Here is a 16,027-nt window from a genome sequence, read left to right as displayed (position 1 = left end):
TAGATTCCGATGCTTCACTTCAGGTTTACTCTACCCCTCTGACCTTCTTATTGACGATGAAGCACAGAAATTGCATCGGAATTAAATACAAAAGGCACAATGCCGACTTAAGTACAAGAAGACTGTCTCTTCTTACTGTCTACGATTTGATCCATTCCTGTGACACTAGTTATAGATTCCGATGCTTCACTTCAGTTTTACTGTATCCCTTGCAACTTCTTATTGACGATGAAACACAGATATTGCATCGGAATTAAATGCAAAAGGCACAATGCCGACTTAAGTACAAGAAGACTGACCCTTCTTACTGTCTATGTTTAGAACCATTCCTGTGACACTAGTTATAGATTCCGATGCTTCACTTCAGGTTTACTGTATCCCTCTGACCTTCTTATTGACGATGAAACACAGAAATTGCATCGGAATTAAATACAAATGGCACAATGCCGACTTAAGTAGAAGAAGGCTGACTCTTCGTACAGTCTATGTTTTGAACCATTCCTGTGACACTAGTTATAGATTACGATTATTCACTTCAGGTTTACTGTATCCCTTGGACCTTCTTATTGACGATGAAACACAGAAATTGCATCGGAATTAAATACAAAGGGGACAATGATGACTTAAGTACAAGAAGACTGACTCTTCTTACCGACTATGATTTGAACCATTCCTGTGACGCTAGTTACAGATTCCGATGCTTCACTTCAGGTTTACTGTATCCCTTGGACCTTCTTATTGACGATGAAACACAGATATTGCATCGGAATTAAATACAAAAGGCACAATGACGTCTTAAGTACAATAAGACTGACTCTTCCTACTGTCTATGTTTTGAACCATTCCTGTGACAGTAGTTACAGATTCCGATGCTTCACTTCAGGTTTACTGTATCCCTCTGACCTTCTTTTTGACGATGAAACACAGAAATTGCATCGGTATTAAATACAAAAGGCACAATGCCGTCTTAAGTACAAGAAGACTCACTCTTCCTACTGTCTATGTTTTGAACGATTCCTGTGACATTAGTTATTGATTCCGATGCTTCTCTTCAGGTTTACTGTATCCTTTGGACCTTCTAATTGGCGACGAAATGCATAAACAGCTTCGGAATTAAATACAAAAGGCACAATGCCGACTTAAGTACAAGAAGATTGACTCTTCCTACTGTCTATGTTTTGAACCATTCCTGTGACAGTAGTTACAGATTCCGATGCTTCACTTCAGGTTTACTGTATCCCTCTGACCTTCTTTTTGACGATGAAACACAGAAATTGCATCGGAATTAAGTACAAAAGGCACAATGCCGACTAAAGTACAAGAAGACTGACGCTTCGTATTGACTATGTTTTGAACCAATCTGTGACACTAGTTATAGATTACGATGATTCACTTCAGGATTACTGTATCCCTTGGCCCTTCTTATTGACGATGAAACACAGAAATTGCATCGGAATTAAATAGAAAAGGCACAATGACGACTTAAGTACAAGAAGACTGACTCTTCTTACTGACTATGTTTGGAACAATTCCTGTGACACTAGTTATAGATTCCGATGCCTCACTTCAGGTTTACTGTATCCCTCTGACCTTCTTATTGACGATGAAACACAGAAATTGCATCGGAATTAAATAGAAAAGGCACAATGCCGACTTAAGTACAAGAAGACTGACTCTTCTTGATGTCTATGTTTTGAACCATTCCTGTGACACTAGTTATAGATTCCGATGCTTCACTTCAGGTTTACTGTATCCCTTGGACCTTCTTATTGACGATGAAACTTAGATATTGCATCGGAATTAAATACAAAAGGCACAATGACGACTTATGTACAAGAAGACTGACTCTTCTTTTTGTCTATGTTTTGAACCATTCCTGTGACGCTAGTTACAGATTCCGATGCTTCACTTCAGGGTTGCTGTATCCCTCTGACATTCTTATTGGCGTTGAAACACTGAAATTGCATCGGAATTAAATAGAAAAGGCACAATGCCGACTTAAGTACAAGAAGACTGACTCTTCCTACAGTCTATGATTTGAACCATTCCTGTGACACTAGTTATAGATTCCGATGCTTCACTTCAGGTTTACTGTATCCCTTGGACGTTCTTATTAACGATGAAACACAGAAATTGCATCGGAATTAAGTACAAAAGGCACAATGCCGACTTAAGTACAAGAAGACTGACTCTTCTTACTGCCTATGGTTTGAACCATTCCTGTGACACTATTTACAGATTCCGATGCTTCTTTTCAGCTTTACTGTATCCCTCTGACCTTCTTTTTGACGATGAAACACAGAAATTGCATCGGAATTAGATACAAAAGGCACAATGCCGACTTAAGTACAAGAAGACTGACTCTTCCTACAGTCTATGATTTGAACCATTCCTGTGACACTAGTTATAGATTCCGATGCTTCACTTCAGGTTTACTGTATCCCTCTGACCTTCGTATTGACGATGAAACACGGATATTGCATCGGAATTAAATACAAAATGCACAATGCCGACTTAAGTACAAGAAGACTGACTCTTCCAACTGTCTATGTTTTGAACCATTCCTGTGACACTATTTACAGATTCCGATGCTTCTTTTCAGCTTTACTGTATCCCTCTGACCTTCTTTTTGACGATGAAACACAGAAATTGCATCGGAATTAGATACAAAAGGCACAATGCCGACTTAAGTACAAGAAGACTGACTCTTCCTACTGTCTATGCTTTGAACGATTACTGTGACATTAGTTATTGATTCCGATGCTTCACTTCACGTTTACTGTATCCTTTGGACATTCTAATTGGCGACGAAATGCAGAAATAGCGTCGGAATTAAATACAAAAGGCACAATGCCGACTTAAGTACAAGAAGACTGTTTCTTCTTACTGACTGTTTTGAACTATTCCTGTGACACTTGTTATAGATTACGATGATTCACTTCAGGTTTACTGTATCCCTTGGACCTTCTTATTGACGATGAAACACAGAAATTGCATCGGAATTAAATAGAAACGGCACAATAACGACTTAAGTACAAGAAGACTGACTCTTCTTACTGACTATGTTTGGAACCATTCCTGTGACACTAGTTATAGATTCCGATGCCTCACTTTAGGTTTACTGTATCCCTCTGACCTTATTATTGACGATGAAACACAGATATTGCATCGGAATTAAATACACAATTGCACAATGCCGACATAAGTACAAGAGGACTGACTCTTCTTACTGACTGTTTTGAACCATTCCTGTGACACTAGTTATAAATTCCGATGATTCACATCAGGTTTACTGTATCCCTCTGACCTTCTTATTGACGATGTAACACAGAAATTGCATCGGAATTAAATACAAAAGGCACAATGCCAACATAAGTACAAGAAGACTGACTCTTCTTACTGACTATGTTTTGAACCATTCCTGTGACATTAGTTATAGATTCCGATGCTTCACTTCAGGTTTACTCTATCCCTAGGACCTTCGTATTGACGATGAAACACAGAAATTGCATCGGAACTAAATACAAAAGGCACAATGCCGACTTAAGTACAAGAAGACTGACCCTTCCTACTGTCTATGTTTGAACGATTCCTGTGACATTGGTTATAGATTCCGATGCTTCACTTCAGATTTACTATATCCTTTGGACCTTCTTATTGGCGACGAAATACAGAAATTGCATTGGAATTGAATAGAAAAGGCACATTGCCGACTTTAGTACAAGAAGACTGACTCTTCTTACTGTCTATGTTTTTAACCACTCCTGTGACACTAGTTATAGATTCCGATGCTTCACTTCAGGTTTACTGTATCCCTTGGACCTTCTTATTGACGATGAAACACAGAAAATGCATCGGAATTAAATACAAAAGGCACAATGCCGACTTACGTACAAGAAGATTGACTCTTCTTACTGGCTGTTTCGAACCATTCCTGTGCACAAGTAATAGATTCCGATGCTTCACTTCAGGTTTACTGTATCCCTTGGACCTTCTTATTGACGATGAAACACAGAAAATGCATCGGAATTAAATAAAAAAAGCACAATGCCGACTTAAGTACAAGAAGACTGACCCTTCTTACTGTCTATGTTTAAAACCTTTCCTGTGACACTAGTTACAGATTCCGATGCTTCATTTAGGGTTTACTGTATCCCTCTGACCTTCTTATTGACGATGAAACACAGAAATTGCATCGGAATTAAATACAAAAGGCACAATGACGACTTAAGTACAAGAAGACTATCTCTTCGTACTGACTTTGATTTGAACCATTCCTGTGACGCTAGTTACAGATTCCGATGCTTCACTTCAGGTTTACTGTATCCCTTGGACCGTCTTATTGACGATGAAACACAGATATTGCATCGGAATTAAATACAAAAGGCACAATGCCGACTTAAGTACAAGAAGACTGACTCTTCCTACTGTCTATGTTTTGAACGATTCGTGTGACATTAGTTATTCATTCCGATGCTTCACTTCAGGATTACTGTATCCTTTGGACCTTCTAATTGCCGACGAAATGCATAAATAGCTTCGGAATTAAATACAAAAGGCACAATGCCGACTTAAGTACAAGAAGACTGACTCTTCTTACTGACTATGTTTGGAACCCTTCCTGTGACACTAGTTATAGATTCCGATGCCTCACTTTAGGCTTACTGTATCCCTCTGACCTTCTTATTGACGATGAAACACAGAAATTCCATCGGAATTAAATAGGAAAGGCACAATGCTGACTTCTGTACAAGAAGACTGACTCTTCTTGCTGTCTATGTTTTGAACCATTCCTGTGACACTAGTTATAGATTCCGAAGCTTCACTTCAGGTTTACTGTATCCCTTGGACCTTCTTATTGACGATGAAACACAGATATTGCATCGGAATTAAGTACAAAAGCAACAAGGCCGACTTAAGTACAAGAAGACTGACTCTTCTTTCTGTCTATGTTTTGAACCATTCCTGTGACGCTAGTTACAGATACCGATGCTTCACTTCACGGTTACTGTACCCCTCTGACATTCTTATTGACGATGAAACACTGAAGTTGCATCGGAATTAAATAGAAAAGGCACAATGCCGACTTAAGTACAAGAAGACTGACTCTTCCTACTGTCTATGATTTGAACCATTCCTGTGACACTAGTTATAGATTCCGATGCTTCACTTCAGGTTTACTGTATCCCTTGGACGTTCTTATTGACGATGAAACACAGAAATTGCATCGGAATTAAATAGAAAAGGCACAATGCCGACTTAAGTACAAGAAGACTGACTCTTCTTACTGACTATGTTTTGAACCATTAATGTGACGCTAGTTACAGATTCCGATGCTTCACTTCAGGTTTACTGTATCCCTTGGACCTTCTTGTTGACGATGAAACACAGATACTGCATCTTAGTTAAATACAAAAGGCACAATGCCGACTTAAGTACAAGAGGACTGACTCTTCCTACTGTCTATGTTTTGAACCATTCCTGTGACACTAGTTACAGATTCCGATGCTTCACTTCAGGTTAACTGTATCCCTCTGACCTTCTTTTTGACGATGAAACACAGAAGTTGCATCGGAATTAAATACAAATGTCACAATGCCGACTTAAGTACAAGAATACTGACTCTTCCTACTGTCTATGTTTTGAACGATTCCTGTGACATTAGTTATTGATTCCGATGCTTCACTTCAGGTTTGCTGTATCCCTTGGACCTTGTAATTGGCGACGAAATGCAGAAATAGTTTCGGAATGAAAAAGAAAAGGCACAATGCCGACTTAAGTACAAGACGACTGACTCTTCTTACGGACTGTTTTGAACCATTCCTGTGACACTTGTTATAGATTCCGATGCTTCACTTCAGGTTTACTGTATCCCTCTGACCTTCTTTTTGACGATGAAGCACAGAAATTGCATCGGAATTAAATACAAAAGGCACAATGCCGGCTTAAGTACAAGAACACTGACTCATCCTACTGTCTATGTTTTGAACGATTACTGTGACATTAGTTATTGATTCCGATGCTTCACTTCACGTTTACTGTATTCTTTGGACCTTCTAATTGGCGACGAAATGCGGAAATAGCTTCGGAATTAAATACAAAAGGCACAATGCCGACTTAAGTACAAGAAGACTGACTCTTCTTACTGACTGTTTTGAACCATTCCTGTGACACTTGTTATAGATTACGATGATTCACTTTGGGTTTACTGTATCCCTTGGACCTTCTTATTGACGACGAAACACAGAAATTGCATCGGAATTAAATAGAAACGGCACAATGCCGACTTAAGTACAAGAAGACTGACTCTTCTTACTGACTATGTTTGGAACCAATACTGTGACACTAGTTATAGATTCCGATGCCTCACTTCAGGTTTACTGTATCCCTCTGACCTTATTATTAACGATGAAACACAGAAAATGCATCGGAATTAAATACAAAAGGCACAATGCCGACTTAAGTACAAGAAGATTGACTCTTCTTACTGACTGTTTCGAACCATTCCTGTGCACAAGTAATACATTCCGATGCTTCACTTCAGGTTTACTGTATCCCTTGGACCTTCTTATTGACGATGAAACACAGAAAATGCATCGGAATTAAATAAAAAAGGTACAATGCCGACTTAAGTACAAGAAGACTGACCCTTCTTACTGTCTATGTTTAGAACCATTCCTGTGACACTAGTTATAGATTCTGATGCTTCATTTCACGTTTACTGTATCCCTCTGACCTTCTTATTGACGATGAAACACAGAAATTGCATCGGAATTAAATACAAAAGGCACAATGACGACTTAAGTACAAGAAGACTGACTCTTCCTACTGTCTATGTTTTGAACGATTCGTGTGACATTAGTTATTTATTCCGATGCTTCACTTCAGGATTACTGTATCCTTTGGACCTTCTAATTGCCGACGAAATGCATAAATAGCTTCGGAATTAAATACAAAAGGCGCAATGCCGACTTAAGTTCAAGAAGGCTGACTCTTCGTATTGACTATGTTTTGAACCATTCCTGTGACACTAGTTATAGATTACGATGATTCACTTAAGGATTACTGTATCCCTTGGCCCTTCTTATTGACGATGAAACACAGATATTGCATCGGAATTAAATAGAAAACGCACAATGCCGACTTAAGTACAAGAAGACTGACTCTTCTTACTTACTATGTTTGGAACCCTTCCTGTGACACTAGTTATAGATTCCGATGCCTCACTTTAGGTTTACTGTATCCCTCTGACCTTCTTATTGACGATGAATCACAGAAATTCCATCGGAATTAAATAGAAAAGGCACAATACCGACTTCAGTACAAGAAGACTGACTCTTCTTGCTGTCTTTGTTTTGAACCATTCCTGTGACACTAGTTATAGATTCCGAAGCTTCACTTCAGGTTTACTGTATCCCTTGGACCTTCTTATTGACGATGAAACACAGAAATTGCATCGGAATTAAGTACAAAAGGCACAATGCCGACTTAAGTACAAGAAGACTGACTCTTCTTTCTGTCTATGTTTTGAACCATTCCTGTGACGCTAGTTACAGATTCCGATGCTTCACTTCACCGTTACTGTTTCCCTCTGACATTCTTATTGACGATGAAACACTGAAATTGCATCGGAATTAGATAGAAAGCGCACAATGCCGACTTAAGTACAAGAAAACTGTCTCTTCCTACTGTCTATGATTTGAACCATTCCTGTGACACTAGTTATAGATTCCGATGCTTCACTTCAGGTTTACTGTATCCCTTGGACGTTCTTATTGACGATGAAACACAGAAATTGCATCGGAATTAAATAGAAAAGGCACAATGCCGACTTAAGTACAAGAAAACTGACTCTTCTTACTGACTATGTTTTGAACCATTAATGTTTCGCTAGTTACAGATTCCGATGCTTCACTTCAGGTTTACTGTATCCTTTGGACCTTCTTGTTGACGATGAAACACAGATACTGCATCTTAATTAAATACAAAAGGCACAATGCCGACTTAAGTACAAGAGGACTGACTCCTCCTACTGTCTATGTTTTGAACCATTCCTGTGACACTAGTTACAGATTCCGATGCTTCACTTCAAGTTAACTGTATCCCTCTGACCTTCTTTTTGACGATGAAACACAGAAATAGCATCGGAATTAAATACAAAATGCACAATGCCGACTTAAGTACAAGAATACTGACTTTTCCTACTGTCTATGTTTTGAACGATTCCTGTGACATTAGTTATTGATTCCGATGCTTCACTTCAGGTTTGCTGTATCCCTTGGACCTTGTAATTGGCGACGAAATGCAGAAATAGCTTCGGAATGAAAAACAAAAGGCACAATGCCGACTTAAGTACAAGACGACTGACTCTTCTTACGGACTGTTTTGAACCATTCCTGTGACACTTGTTATAGATTCCGATGCTTCACTTCAGGTTTACTGTATCCCTCTGACCTTCTTTTTGACGTTCAAACACAGAAATTGCATCGGAATTAAATACAAAAGGCACAATGCCGACTTAAGTACAAGAAGACTGACTCATCCTACTGTCTGTGTTTTGAACGATTCCTGTGACATTAGTTATAGATTCCGATGCTTCACTTCAGGTTTACTGTATCCTTTGGACCTTCTTATTGACGATGAAACACAGAAAATGCATCGGAATTAAATACAAAAGGCACAATGCCGACTTACGTACAAGAAGATTGTCTCTTCTTACTGACTGTTTTGAACCATTCCTGTGACACTAGTTATTGATTCCGATGCTTCACCTCAGGTTTACTGTATCCCTCTGACCTTCTTATTGACGATGAAACACAGATATTGCATCGGAATTAAATACAAAAGGCACAATGCCGACTTAAGTACAAGAAGACTGACTCTTCTTACTGACTGTTTTGAACCATTCCTGTGACACTTGTTATAGATTCCGATGCTTCACTTCAGGTTTACTGTATCCCTCTGACCTTCTTATTGACGATGAAACACAGAAATTGCATCGGTATGAAATACAAAAGGCACAATGCCGACTTAAGTACAAGAAGAATGACTCTTCGTACTGACTATGTTTTGAACCATTCCTGTGACACTAGTTATAGATTATGATGATTCACTTCAGGATTACTGTATCCCTTGGACCTTCTTATTGACGATGAAACACAGAAATTGCATCGGAATTAAATAAAAAAGGCACAATGCCGACTTAAGTACAAGAAGACTGACACTTCTTACTGACTATGTTCTGAACCATTCCTGTGACACTAGTTATAGATTCCGATGCCTCACTTCAGGTTTATTGTATCCCTCTGGCATTCTAATTGACGATGAAACACAGATATTGCATCGGAATTAAATAGAAAAGGCACAATGCCGACTTAAATACAAGAAGACTGACTCTTCTTACTGACTATGTTTTGAACCATTCCTGTGACACTAGTTATGGATTCCGATGTTTCACTTCAGGTTTACTGTATCCCTCTGACCTCCTTATTGACGATGAAACACAGAAAGTGCATCGGAATTAAATAGAAAAGGCACAATGCCGACTTAAGTACAAGAAGACTGACTCTTCTTACTGTCTATGTTCTGAACCATTCCTGTGACACTAGTTATAGATTCCGATGCTTCACTTCAGGTTTACTGTATCCCTTGGACCTTCTTATTGACGATGAAACACAGAAATAGCATCGGATTTAAATACAAAAGGCACACTGCCGACTGAAGTACAAGAAGACTGACTCCTCTTTCTGTCTATCTTTTGAACCATTCCTGTGACGCTAGTTACAGATTCCGATCATTCACTTCAGGGTTACTGTATCCCTCTGACATTCTTATTGACGATGATACACTGAAATTGCATCGGAATTAGATAGAAAAGGCACAATGCCGACTTAAGTACAAGAAGACTGACTCTTCCTACTGTCTATGTTTTGAACCATTCCTGTGACACTAGTTATAGATTCCGATGCTTCACTTCAGGTTTACTGTATCCCTTGGACGTTCTTATTGACGATGAAACACAGAAATTGCATCGGAATTAAATACAAAAAGCACAATGCCGACTTAAGTACAAGAGGACTGACTCTTCCTACTGTCTATGTTTTTAACCATTCCTGTGACACTAGTTACAGATTCCGATGCTTCACTTCAGGTTTACGGTTTCCCTCTGACCTTTTTTTTAACGATGAAACACAGAAATTGCATCGGAATTAAATACAAAAGACACAATGCCGACTTAAGTACAAGAAGACTGACTCTTCCTACTGTCTATGTTTTGAACGATTCCTGTGACATTAGTTATTGATTCCGATGCTTCACTTCAGGTTTACTGTATCGTTTGGACCTTCTAACTGGCGACGAAATGCAGAAATAGCTTCGGAATTAAATACAAAAAGCACAACGCCGACTTAAGTACAAGAAGACTGACTCTTCTTACTGTCTGTTTTGAGCCATTCCTGTGACACTTGTTATAGATTCCGATGCTTCACTTCAGGTTTACTGTATCCCTCTAACCTTCTTTTTGACGATGAAACACAGAAATTGCATCATAATTAGATTCAAAAGGCACATGCCGACTTAAGTACAAGAAGACTGACTCTTCCTACTGTCTATGTTTTGAACGATTCCTGTGACATTAATTATAGATTCCGATGCTTTACTTCAGGTTTACTGTATCCTTTGGACCTTCTTATTGACGATGAAACACATAAAATGCATCGGAATTAAATACAAACGGCACAATGCCGACCTAAGTACAATAAGATTGATTCTTCTTACTGACTGTTTTGAACCATTCCTGTGACACTAGTTATAGATTCCGATGCTTCACTTCAGGTTTACTGTATCCCTTGGACGTTCTTATTGACGATGAAACACAGAAATTGCATCGGAATTAAATATAAAAGGCACAATGCCGACTTAAGTACAAGAAAACTGACTCTTCTTACTGACTATGTTTTGAACCATTAATGTTTCGCTAGTTACAGATTCCGATGCTTCACTTCAGGTTTACTGTATCCTTTGGACCTTCTTGTTGACGATGAAACACAGATACTGCATCTTAATTAAATACAAAAGGCACAATGCCGACTTAAGTACAAGAGGACTGACTCTTCCTACTGTCTATGTTTTGAACCATTCCTGTGACACTAGTTACAGATTCCGATGCTTCACTTCAAGTTAACTGTATCCCTCTGACCTTCTTTTTGACGATGAAACACAGAAATAGCATCGGAATTAAATACAAAATGCACAATGCCGACTTAAGTACAAGAATACTGACTTTTCCTACTGTCTATGTTTTGAACGATTCCTGTGACATTAGTTATTGATTCCGATGCTTCACTTCAGGTTTGCTGTATCCCTTGGACCTTGTAATTGGCGACGAAATGCAGAAATAGCTTCGGAATGAAAAACAAAAGGCACAATGCCGACTTAAGTACAAGACGACTGACTCTTCTTACGGACTGTTTTGAACCATTCCTGTGACACTTGTTATAGATTCCGATGCTTCACTTCAGGTTTACTGTATCCCTCTGACCTTCTTTTTGACGTTCAAACACAGAAATTGCATCGGAATTAAATACAAAAGGCACAATGCCGACTTAAGTACAAGAAGACTGACTCATCCTACTGTCTGTGTTTTGAACGATTCCTGTGACATTAGTTATAGATTCCGATGCTTCACTTCAGGTTTACTGTATCCTTTGGACCTTCTTATTGACGATGAAACACAGAAAATGCATCGGAATTAAATACAAAAGGCACAATGCCGACTTACGTACAAGAAGATTGTCTCTTCTTACTGACTGTTTTGAACCATTCCTGTGACACTAGTTATTGATTCCGATGCTTCACCTCAGGTTTACTGTATCCCTCTGACCTTCTTATTGACGATGAAACACAGATATTGCATCGGAATTAAATACAAAAGGCACAATGCCGACTTAAGTACAAGAAGACTGACTCTTCTTACTGACTGTTTTGAACCATTCCTGTGACACTTGTTATAGATTCCGATGCTTCACTTCAGGTTTACTGTATCCCTCTGACCTTCTTATTGACGATGAAACACAGAAATTGCATCGGTATGAAATACAAAAGGCACAATGCCGACTTAAGTACAAGAAGAATGACTCTTCGTACTGACTATGTTTTGAACCATTCCTGTGACACTAGTTATAGATTATGATGATTCACTTCAGGATTACTGTATCCCTTGGACCTTCTTATTGACGATGAAACACAGAAATTGCATCGGAATTAAATAAAAAAGGCACAATGCCGACTTAAGTACAAGAAGACTGACACTTCTTACTGACTATGTTCTGAACCATTCCTGTGACACTAGTTATAGATTCCGATGCCTCACTTCAGGTTTATTGTATCCCTCTGGCATTCTAATTGACGATGAAACACAGATATTGCATCGGAATTAAATAGAAAAGGCACAATGCCGACTTAAATACAAGAAGACTGACTCTTCTTACTGACTATGTTTTGAACCATTCCTGTGACACTAGTTATGGATTCCGATGTTTCACTTCAGGTTTACTGTATCCCTCTGACCTCCTTATTGACGATGAAACACAGAAAGTGCATCGGAATTAAATAGAAAAGGCACAATGCCGACTTAAGTACAAGAAGACTGACTCTTCTTACTGTCTATGTTCTGAACCATTCCTGTGACACTAGTTATAGATTCCGATGCTTCACTTCAGGTTTACTGTATCCCTTGGACCTTCTTATTGACGATGAAACACAGAAATAGCATCGGATTTAAATACAAAAGGCACACTGCCGACTGAAGTACAAGAAGACTGACTCCTCTTTCTGTCTATCTTTTGAACCATTCCTGTGACGCTAGTTACAGATTCCGATCATTCACTTCAGGGTTACTGTATCCCTCTGACATTCTTATTGACGATGATACACTGAAATTGCATCGGAATTAGATAGAAAAGGCACAATGCCGACTTAAGTACAAGAAGACTGACTCTTCCTACTGTCTATGTTTTGAACCATTCCTGTGACACTAGTTATAGATTCCGATGCTTCACTTCAGGTTTACTGTATCCCTTGGACGTTCTTATTGACGATGAAACACAGAAATTGCATCGGAATTAAATACAAAAAGCACAATGCCGACTTAAGTACAAGAGGACTGACTCTTCCTACTGTCTATGTTTTTAACCATTCCTGTGACACTAGTTACAGATTCCGATGCTTCACTTCAGGTTTACGGTTTCCCTCTGACCTTTTTTTTAACGATGAAACACAGAAATTGCATCGGAATTAAATACAAAAGACACAATGCCGACTTAAGTACAAGAAGACTGACTCTTCCTACTGTCTATGTTTTGAACGATTCCTGTGACATTAGTTATTGATTCCGATGCTTCACTTCAGGTTTACTGTATCCTTTGGACCTTCTAACTGGCGACGAAATGCAGAAATAGCTTCGGAATTAAATACAAAAAGCACAACGCCGACTTAAGTACAAGAAGACTGACTCTTCTTACTGTCTGTTTTGAGCCATTCCTGTGACACTTGTTATAGATTCCGATGCTTCACTTCAGGTTTACTGTATCCCTCTAACCTTCTTTTTGACGATGAAACACAGAAATTGCATCATAATTAGATTCAAAAGGCACATGCCGACTTAAGTACAAGAAGACTGACTCTTCCTACTGTCTATGTTTTGAACGATTCCTGTGACATTAATTATAGATTCCGATGCTTTACTTCAGGTTTACTGTATCCTTTGGACCTTCTTATTGACGATGAAACACATAAAATGCATCGGAATTAAATACAAACGGCACAATGCCGACCTAAGTACAATAAGATTGATTCTTCTTACTGACTGTTTTGAACCATTCCTGTGACACTAGTTATAGATTCCGATGCTTCACTTCAGGTTTACTGTATCCCTCTGACCTTCTTATTGACGATGAAACACAGAAATTGCATCGGAATTAAATATAAAAGGCACAATGCCGACTTAAGTACAAGAAGACTGACTCTTCCTACTGTCTAAGTTTTGAACCATTCCTGTGACACTAGTTGTAGATTCCGATGCTTCACTTCAGATTTACTGTATCCCTCTGACCTTCTTATTGACGATGAAACAGAGAAATTGCATCGGTAATAAATACAAAAGGCACAATGCCAACATAAGTACAAGAAGACTGACTCTTCTTACTGACTATGTTTTGAACCATTCCTGTGACACTACTTATAGATTCCGATGCTACACTTTAGGTTTAGTGTATCCCTTGGACCTTCGTATTGACGATGAAACACGGAAATTGCATCGGAATTAAATACAAAAGGCACAATGCCGACTTAAGTACAAGAAGACTGACTCTTCTTACTAACTATGCTTTGATCCATTCCTGTGACATTAGTTACAGATTCCGATGCTTCACTTCCGGTTTACTCTATCCCTAGGACCTTCTTATTGACGATGAAACACAGAAATTGCATCGGAACTAATTACAAAAGGCACAATGCCGACTTAAGTACAAGAAGACTGACCCTTCCTACTGTCTATGTTTGAACGATTCCTGTGACATTGGTTATAGATTCCGATGCTTCACTTCAGGTTTACTATATCCTTTGGACCTTCTTATTGGCGACGAAATACAGAAATTGCATTGGAATTAAATAGAAAAGGCATATTGCCGACTTAAATACAAGAAGACTGACTCTTCTTACTGTCTATGTTTTGAACCATTCCTGTGACACTAGTTATGGATTCCGATGCTTCACTTCAGGTTTACTGTATCCCTTGGACCTTCTTATTGACGATGATACACAGAAAATGCATCGGAATTAAATAGAAAAGGCACAATGCCGACTTAAGTACAAGAAGATTGACTCTTCTTACTGACTGTTTCGAACCATTCCTGTGACACTGGTTATAGATTCCGATGCTTCACTTCAGGTTTACTCTACCCCTCTGACCTTCTTATTGACGATGAAGCACAGAAATTGCATCGGAATTAAATACAAAAGGCACAATGCCGACTTAAGTACAAGAAGACTGTCCATTCTTACTGTCTATGATTTGATCCATTCCTGGGACACTAGTTATAGATTCCGATGCTTCACTTCAGGTTTACTGTATCCCTTGCAACTTCTTATTGACGATGAAACACAGATATTGCATCGGAATTAAATGCAAAAGGCACAATGCCGACTTAAGTACAAGAAGACTGACCCTTCTTACTGTCTATGTTTAGAACCATTCCTGTGACACTAGTTATAGATTACGATGATTCACTTCAGGTTTACTGTATCCCTTGGACCTTCTTATTGACGATGAAACACAGAAATTGCATCGGAATTAAATACAAAGGGCACAATGATGACTTAAGTACAAGAAGACTGACTCTTCTTACCGACTATGATTTGAACCATTCCTGTGACGCTAGTTACAGATTCCGATGCCTCACTTCAGGTTTACTGTATCCCTTGGACCTTCTTATTGACGATGAAACACAGATATTGCATCGGAATTAAATACAAAAGGCACAATGACGTCTTAAGTACAATAAGACTGACGCTTCCTACTGTCTATGTTTTGAACCATTCCTGTGACAGTAGTTACAGATTCCGATGCTTCACTTCAGGTTTACTGTATCCCTCTGACCTTCTTTTTGACGATGAAACACAGAAATTGCATCGGTATTAAATACAAAAGGCACAATGCCGTCTTAAGTACAAGAAGACTCACTCTTCCTACTGTCTATGTTTTGAACGATTCCTGTGACTTTAGTTATTGATTCCGATGCTTCTCTTCAAGTTTACTGTATCCTTTGGACCTTCTAATTGGCGACGAAATGCATAAACAGCTTCGGAATTAAATACAAAAGGCACAATGCCGACTTAAGTACAAGAAGATTGACTCTTCCTACTGTCTATGTTTTGAACCATTCCTGTGACAGTAGTTACAGATTCCGATGCTTCACTTCAGGTTTACTGTATCCCTCTGACCTTCTTTTTGACGATGAAACACAGAAAT

Source organism: Schistocerca americana, chromosome 5, assembly GCF_021461395.2.
Source record: "Schistocerca americana isolate TAMUIC-IGC-003095 chromosome 5, iqSchAmer2.1, whole genome shotgun sequence".
Classification (NCBI taxonomy): Eukaryota; Metazoa; Arthropoda; class Insecta; order Orthoptera; family Acrididae; genus Schistocerca; species Schistocerca americana.
The sequence above is the reverse complement of the archived record's forward strand: the minus strand, read 5'-3'. Positions refer to the sequence as shown.